Source organism: Thamnophis sirtalis, unplaced genomic scaffold, assembly GCF_051295495.1.
Source record: "Thamnophis sirtalis isolate CommonGarterSnake01/CBP01778 unplaced genomic scaffold, rThaSir2_p1.2 scaffold_13, whole genome shotgun sequence".
Taxonomy (NCBI): Eukaryota; Metazoa; Chordata; class Lepidosauria; order Squamata; family Natricidae; genus Thamnophis; species Thamnophis sirtalis.
Genome location: NW_028261393.1, coordinates 59,301,745 through 59,310,389, shown reverse-complemented (window position 1 = coordinate 59,310,389; position 8,645 = coordinate 59,301,745). Strand labels below are relative to the sequence as shown.

Genomic DNA, 8,645 nt, shown 5'->3' with positions numbered 1-8,645 from the left:
ACCGCAGATGGGGACTGCAGCCAAGAAATTAAAAGACGCTCGCTCCTGGGGAGGAAAGCGATGGCAAATCTAGACAGCGTTTCCAAAGGGCAATTTACCGTTAAAAAGATTTCAACGCAATAGCACATGCGGTATCCACTTTCACCCTACGAAACGCTTCCCTCCTCTTCTTGAAAGAGAAAAAAAATTAAGGGCTGCTGTTCCTTCTTTCACCACGAGACGGCGATGTTGTCTGTAAACTCACCTGCGATAGGCAAACTGCTCTGAAATTCTCCAAACCGATAAACCTCTTCCGTTCCATTATAGCTTTTGAATTTTATTCTTCCATTAGCAGAAATAGTACGGATGTGTTACATATTGTATTTCTTGCTCTTTTTAAAAATCAAGCTTTTGAGGGCTTTGGAGGCGGACGTTTTTTGGACACCGAATTGAAAAACCCATGAGGGGACACGACTGGGGGGGGGGAGGGATTTCATCCTGGTATTTCTTGCTTAAAAATCAAGCTTTTTGCACCCAGAGGAAAGGAGGAAAAATCCTGACCCTGCGGTCAGAAACGTGGGTGCTTTGGAGCAAAAACATTTTTGGAGTCCAAAAATGATTGCCTACGTAGGATGGAACCCTCGACCTTCCGAATAAAAAATGATTATTTTGCCCACTAGACTGCCCTGCTGCTACTTAGAAATGGTAGCGATGAAGGTGCCTTAAAGCGACAACCGGAATCCTATGATGCTAATTTATGTAAAAAATCCCTGTGCGGTAATAAAAAATATGAGCGAGAAAGAGGGGGCCCAAGGGGCATTTCCAAAAGGTAACGTGCCGTTAAAAAGATTTCGACGCAACAGCGCCTGCGGTATCCGCTTTCGCTGTACGAAACGCTTCCCTGCTCTTCTTGAAAGATAAAAAATTTGAGGGCTGCTGTACCTTCTTTCACCACGAGACGGCGATGTTGTCTGTAAACTCACCCGCCTAGGCAAACTGCTCTGAAATTCTCCAAACCGATAAAGCTCTTCCCTTAAGTTGTGACTTTGGAAATTTCTTGTTCTGTTAACATAAATCGTGCGGATATGTTGTGTATTGTATTTCTTGCTCTTTTTAAAAATCAAGCTTTTGGGGGCTTTGGAGGCCAAAGTCTTTTGGAGGCCAAATTGAAAAACCCATCAGGGGACTTTATTGGTGGGGGGGGGGGAGATTTCATGCTTAAACGTTACATTTCTTGCTGTTTTTTTTAAAAAAATCAAGCTTTCATCACCCACGGGAAGAAAACTCCTCACCCCACAGTCACAAAAAGGGGTGCTTTGGAGGCCGGATTTTTTTTGCAGCCCAAATTGAAAAACCCATAAGGGGAATCGATTTGGGGTGGAATTTCATCCTGGTATTTTTGCTGTTTTTAAAAAGCAAGCTTTTCGCACAGTGCACCTACAGCGACAACCGGAATCCTATAATGCTAATTTATGAAAATGAATCCTCCATACAGCTAATGATGAAGTCATAAAACATATTAAAAAGATTTAAACAAAACAGCGCCTGCGATATCCGCTTTCTCCCTACGAAACACTTCCCTGCTCTTGTTGAAAGAGAAAAAATTTAAGGGCTGCTGTTCCTTCTTTCGCCACGAGACGGCGATGTTGTCTGTAAACTCACCTGCCATAGGCAAACTGCTCTGGAATTCTCCAAACCGATAAAGTTCTTCCGTTGCATTGTGCCTTTTGCATTTTCTGGTTCTACTACCAAAAATCGTGAGGATGTGTTGCGTATTGTATTTCTTGCTCTTTTTCAAAATCAAGCTTTTGGGGGCTTTGGAGGCCAACGTTTTTTGCACCCCAAATTGGAAAAAACCCATCAGGGGGCTTCATTGGGGAGGGGGAGAGAGATTTCATGCTTAAACATTACATTTCTTGCTGTTTCTTTAAAAAATCCAGCTTCCATCACCCACAGGAGGAAAACTCCTCACCCCACGGTCACAAAAAGGGGTGCTTTGGAGGCCCGATTTTTTGGGGATCCCAAATTGAAAAACCCATTCGCGGTGGAATTACATCCTGGTATTTCTTGCTGTTTTTAAAAATCAAGCTATTTGCACGTGGCACCTAAAGCAACAACCAGAATCCTATAATCCTAATTTATGCAAATGAATCCTCCATACAGCTAACAATGAAGTAATAAAACATATTAAAAAGATTTAAACAAAACAGCCCTTGCGATATCCCTGCTCTTGTTGAAAGATAAAAATTTTAAGGGCTGCTGTTCCTTCTTTTGCCACGAGACGGCGATGTTGTCTGTAAACTCACCTGCCACAGGCAAACTGCTCTGGGATTCTCCAAAAGAATAAAGCTATTCCGTTACATTGGGGCTTTTGAATTTTCTGGTTCTACTGGCAGAAATCGTACCGATGTGTTGCGTATTGTATTTCTTGCTGTTTTTAGAAATCAAGCTTTTTGCACCCACAGGAAGAAAATTCCTGACCCCGGAATTTGGGGTGCTTGGGAGGCCAATTTCTTTTTTTGAGCCCAAATTGAAAAACCCAGGAGGGGACTTGATTCACGGTGGAAATTTATGCTTAAAAATCGTATTTCTTGCTGTTTTTTTTTTAAATCAAGCTTTTTGCACCCACAGGAGGAGAAATCCTCCTTTGAGGGCCGCCCCAGGGATGGCGCCTGGCGATAGTCTTTCCCAACTCCTCTGCCTCGCTTTCCCGATTCCAGCGGAGGGGCTGAGCTGTGGATAGCAACCCCGAGCCTCCAGAGAGGGAACCCCACCCCACGGTGCTCTGCCTGTGCTCCGCGATGCTCTGGGCTTGCTTTCCCCACCGCTGGACCCGAGAGAGGCAAGCTGCAGATGGGCAAACCCAGGTCGGGGGCACGAGCGCGCGTTGCATGGACGGACGGCGGTCGAGACCCGAGTCAGGAGATGGAGGCGTTATTGTGCGAGTCGTGGGAACGCAGCCTTGGGGATTAGCGAGAGCCAGGGTGCCAAGAGGAGGAAGCCGCCCGGGAGGAGCCCAGCATTGGCTCCGTCCGCCTGGCAGGTAGGCGGGCAGGCGGCAGCCTGGTCCGCTCCCCGGTCGGGAACGCCCGTGGGCGGCGACTGCTGCTCGGCCGTCCGCAGAGGAAGCTGCAAGAGGAGCGGCTGGAGGAGGCAGGATACCTCGGGGCAGACACCTGGTGGATAGGTATGCGTGCTACCCTTTGCGAGAGGCGGGCGGGGGTGGGGGGAGGAAAGCAACCCCGGGGGTTTGCCTATCTCCTGCTCCCACCCAACTCCTGCTTGCATCGCCCCAAGTGGGGCGCCGGGCTCATGTTGCACCCCCTTTGCAACGGGGAGGACGGGACGAGAGGTCCAGCGCCTACAAAACTCTGCCTCTTCCCTCCCCCCTGGCGTCAGTCTTGGGTGACCCACGCGCCCTGCCCACTGGGGGTGAGGGAGTCAAAGTCAAAATAAAGCGCGCTCTGCCCATGCTCGGAGGCACTCTCTTCCCTTGGCTTTGAAAGCTCCCCTTTGGGGGGGCTCCGCCGGGCTGGCTTGGCGGTGCTCTTCCTTGCGGGCGCCCGGCCGGAGCAAGCTTTGCCCAGGTAAAGGGAGTTGCAGGTTTGCATATCAGGAGGGACAGAAGGAAGGAAGAATAGCTGCAGTTGGGGCGCTCCCGGGACGAGTCGGGGCTTGTGAGGGCCCAGAGCTCTTGCAAGAGAAGTGAGGCCTCTTCAAACAACCAGGTCTTCGGTTCGCAGTTGGGAACGACCTGATCTTCTGAAACAACACCCTCTCCCTCTCCCTCCCTCCCTCCCCTCCCTGTGCGTGTGTGTGTATTTTCCTGGCATGGGAAATCTAGCCCGAATGGGGGCATCTTCTTCTCTTCCTCTTCCTATCTTCCTCCTCCTCTTCTCCTCCTCCTCCTCCTCTCCTCTTCTCCTCTTCTCCTCTTCCTCCTCCTCTTCTTCCTTCCCCCTTAGTAACAGAGGAAGAACCTGGTGGAGCAAAGTTTTGCTGGAAAGGGGCATCGCCTTTCCCCCTTTCCTAGAGGGGGGGGTTCAGAGTTTGGCTCCCTATAACCCGTTTCCAGGAATCTGGATTTAGAAGAGGAGCCTCTGGACTAAATGGTGCAATGAAGAACAGGCTGGGAGTCTCTTCCTTGGAAATGTGGGGTGGGGTGGTGGAAAATGGGAAGCCTGTCCTAACCTTCTTCATCTGGAAGGCCAGCCAACTCTGATTCTACACTTAAGAATTCTCCCCCCCCCCCCCGCCCCTCATTGTCCTGTCTTCTAAGTGCCCAGAATTGCTTTGTACCTGTGGACGGGTTGTTCTAAATCAGTGTTTTTTTAAACTTGGCATCTTTGAATGGTGTGGTGTTCAACTCCCAGAATTCCCTAGTCAGCATAAATGGACTTTCCTTCCCAGAATTCCCCAGCCATCACGAATGGACTTCGACTCCCAAGTTGACTGGAGAATTCTGAGCTGAGCTGGACATATCTGAAGAGTTACCCAGTTTGAAAATCTGTTCTAAACTGATTGTGATATTTAGAGAGTAGATTTCTAAAAGATCCTTAGTGTGCCATTTGAAAGTGTGTAATGGAAATGTTGTGTTCCGGCAGGAAAAGAGAGAATGGCTCTGTTGTTGACGTGACTGCCGGAATGTTCCTTCCTCTTTAAAAATCCACCCCATTGCACTTTTAAAGAGCTCTTCTTTCTAAACCGGTAACATGACTATCCTTATGTTTTGGATTTTTTTTTTTAACAAAAAGTTCATTTTCTTTGGTTTGGTTTCCCTGCTCATTTTTTCAGTCTTCTTTCTTTTTTTTACAAAAGCTCATTTGCCACTGTTTTGTTTTCTGCTAATTTGTTCCAAATACCAGTTGTACCGCCTCGTCCTGTGCATCGTTCTAGTAAGATAATGTTTTCAACTGGAGAGGTACTTTGCTTAACGGTAGTAAATCAACCTTAACTGGCAAAGTTCACAGAATTTCCTTAACTTCCACCTTTTGTTGGCAAATTACGAGGCCTGTGATAAACCACGAACGTATGTGGTTAAAACTGAATATATTTTGTGAACTCAAGCCACACTCGAGCTTAAAACACATCTCGGCTCTTGTGGGAAATTTCGCCAGCGTGTTTTACTAGCTGTCTTTGTGCAAATCCAATTGAGTTTAGTGTTTGTTCGGCTCAATTTTAGTATGGCTTTCTTGCAAAAGTGTGGATAGCGCAGTGGGAGAACTCCTGAGGAAATCTTTGGCAAAGCTTCTGCTCGTATTTTGTCTTTGCTTGGTATTGCGTATTCTTTTGCATTTAAATATTTTGGGTGTTTTCTAGGTTCTAGGAGACCTAGAAAAACTCCCTAGTGTTCAATCACCTGTTTAGAAAAGGAAGACCACCAGGAGATGTTAGGATTGCAGGCTTCGTTGAAAAAAAAAACTTATTCAGGGAAAACCGTTATGCAGCCAAAACCAGGCACCTACTATCACCTGTGGTGGACATGCCCCCCCCAAAAAAGCAGGGGGGGGGCGGGAATGCATATGTGGTTAGAAAAAAATGTTAAGAAAGCATATAGATTTTAAGCCAGAACTATTTTTGTTAGGCATAATACCAGAAAAATACAATGAAGGGAGTGTATATTTGATATTACCATGTTTTCCCGAAAATAAGACATGGTCTTATTATCCTTTGGCCTCTGAAATAGACGCTTGGCCTTATTTTCAGGGAGGTCGTATTATTTTTGAGGTGCGGGAGGCGGCGAGCGTGGTCACCTCATGGCTGCTGCTGTGTCGCAATATTTTGGGGGAGGGCTTATTTTCAGGGAAGGGCTTATTTTAGTACATACGCTCAAAAGCCCGATTGTCCAGTGAGGTCTTATTTTCGGGAAAACAGGGTACATGTTTTAACAGCGGCAAGAATTGTATTTGCTCAACTTTACGGAAGAAGATATAATTAAAAAATATTGGAATGTGCAGAAGTGGACAGATTAACACTGAAGATAAAAGAAAAAGAAGACACAAAATGTTTTTGAACTTGGGACTTGTTTTATCAATGGTTGGATAACAGGGGTAAAAATTAGGAACTTAAGTATTTTTATGTAAACAAATGGACTCACACAGCTCGCTGTTTGTTAAGCACCTATTGTACGTAAAGAGAAAAACAATAAAAAATAAAAGGACGCAAATGACCAGCTGTCTGCAAGGAGTGTCAATACTTCCATTCTTCACCATCCAGCCAGAGCTGAAGAAGCTTCTTGGATGAGAAGCGAAATGTCTTCAAAGAAAGAAACCAGAAAGTCCAGTTGCTTCTTTGGGACAACTTGGATGCCTGAGAATCTCCATAGACAAATTGTCCTTCTGGCCCTCGTTTTTGGTTCGCCTTAGTTCCGTCCTTATGCGAGTGCTTCTTTTCCCTCCATGTTACTCAATTTCTACTTTTTGCAGCCCTCCTAATTCCAAAATAGTCCAGTCCTGTTGGATCGGCTCGACCGGATTCAAACACTGCATAAAGCCATCAAGGAATTTAATTTGCACGATGGGTAAACTCAGCCGCGGGGAGTTTACATCCACGTGGAGGTACATGAAGCCTGACTCGTGGGTTCGAGGTAGGGGTGAACCTAGCCTTTTTTGGCTCTGCCTACAAATCAGGGGGAAGAGAAAAGTGGCTTGTTTCAACTTGGTTAGGGGGAAACAAACTTGGCAAGTGGAGAGTTTGTGTTGTGTAGCTCACAGGTAGAGTATTTAGGCTGCCTCTCCAAAGACTGAGGGAGTCGAAGATTTAAGCTTTGTCTCAACTTGCCTCTCTCTTTCTTCTTAGGGGTGAAAATTAATTCCGCAGAAGATAATTGTGCTTGTCCTTTACACAATACATGTTTGGCAAAGTCAAGATTTTAACAGTATATATTTGGGATGAAAACACTCCCCCACCCCGCTTTAGAAGGATTTCATTTGCCCCCAGGGCAGGCTGCTAATCTTAACATTGTTTTTCTCCAGCTATTCCTGAGTTAGTCCTCCACTTACAACAATTTGTTTAGTGGCTGTTCAAAGTTATGGCACTGAAAAATGGCACCTATGACCAGTGGTAGGATTGAAAAAATTTAGCAACTGGTTCTCTGTCCGGTTGCTGGGTGGGCATGACCTACTCAACCTCCTAAACCATGGCGGGAGGGAATTTTCACCCTCCCCAGGGTCCGGAGGCTTTCCTTGAGCCTTCGGGAGGGTGAAAACGGCCTCCCCCACCCTCTGGATGTCAGAAACGGGCCCATTTCCAGACTTCCAGAACTTCCGGGAGACCCACTTTTTGCCCTCTCAGAACCTCTGCGTGGACCCTGTATTTAGATGTCAAATTAGCATCTGGTTTGCTAAAACTGATCTGAACCGGCTGAATCCCACCCCTGCTTATGACTGTTTTCACACTTATGACCGTTCCAGTGATCAAAATTTAGACATCTGGCAATTGACTCTTATTCGTGATGGTTGCAGTGCCCCTGGGCCATGTCATTTTATCCCCTTTTGCCACCTTCTGACAAGCAAAATCCACGGGGAATCCAGATTCACTTAACAGCCATGTTACTAATTTATCAAGTGGAGGGGTTCACTTAACAACTGCATCATGAAAGGTTGTAAAATTCATTCCACAAGTGTCTCATTTAGTGACAGATGTTTTGGGCTCAATTGTGGTCATAAGTTAAGAACTACCTGTAATAATTTCTTTACTCTGTGCAAAGTGATAGTGGCACCATTGAAACTTCTTTAGGCCTCTTGCGTTCAGAATAAAACTGAGGGTTTTATTAAACTGTGCACTCACGTTACGTTTAAATGTATGATCTGTGACCAGCACGGATAATAAACAAAAGACGATTTCAGACAAAGTCTATGAGGGTTTTAAGAAGAGACTGGACAGTCACTTGCCTGAGATGGTATAGGTTCTCCTGCTTGAGCAGGGGGTTGGACTAGAAAACCTCCAAGGTCCCTTCCAGCTCTATTCTATTCTACGTGAGATCCAGGTTGCAGCCTATATTAAATCATAATGTCAACACAGAAATTATATTAAGTAGGATGGCATCTCAAATTACACTAAAGCGAAAATATCTAAAACTGTTATGTCAACAAATCATGCCTAAAAATGTAATGAATTACAGTTACAAAATAATGCATTGCGGAATATTGGCCCACCAGCCTCAAGAAAACAGGAATGTTGGTTTGTTTAAACTTGCTTAATTGGAAATGAATCAAGCAGGTTAGCTGATGGATCTGCAGCTGTACTTCAGAACAAAAGACTTAATCATGGTTTTATATGAGTTATGGCAATCCTAATTTTCATTTTCTATCTTTTTTAGATTTTAATGTTTCTATTTAAATCTGATATCCCTGATATACAGGAATTGTTTTTATTTTGGTCGTTGTTGTTTACCTCCAAGTTGAGAAGGCTGGCTTTAAAAATTGATTAAATTAAAAAAATACAGTTCCAGTTTTGGCTGAATGCAGTTTATATCACACAGAATGGCCTTCTCTGTGTTTGCCTTGCTCTCAAAACAAAGCTAATCCAAGGGCTGAGATTTGACCATAAATCATGGTTTATTCAAGTTGCGGGGACTGTGCTCATCACATACACTAAACCCCATCCAAACAACCTGTGTTTTGGATCTGTAAAAGTTATTTCAATGAGACCCAAAATGTAACTTT

General features: G+C 45.1%; 1 protein-coding gene across 1 annotated transcript in view; it reads left to right on the top strand.

The window, feature by feature from the left end:
• The first annotated feature begins 3,091 nt into the window (after positions 1–3,091).
• The window catches only part of LOC106557014 (uncharacterized), a 32,738-nt gene continuing 27,184 nt past the window's right edge, over positions 3,092–8,645 (top strand). The window contains exon 1 of the mRNA XM_087727046.1: positions 3,092–3,166. The gene's annotated coding sequence lies outside the window, so the exon portion shown is untranslated. The remainder of the gene's footprint in view (positions 3,167–8,645) is intronic.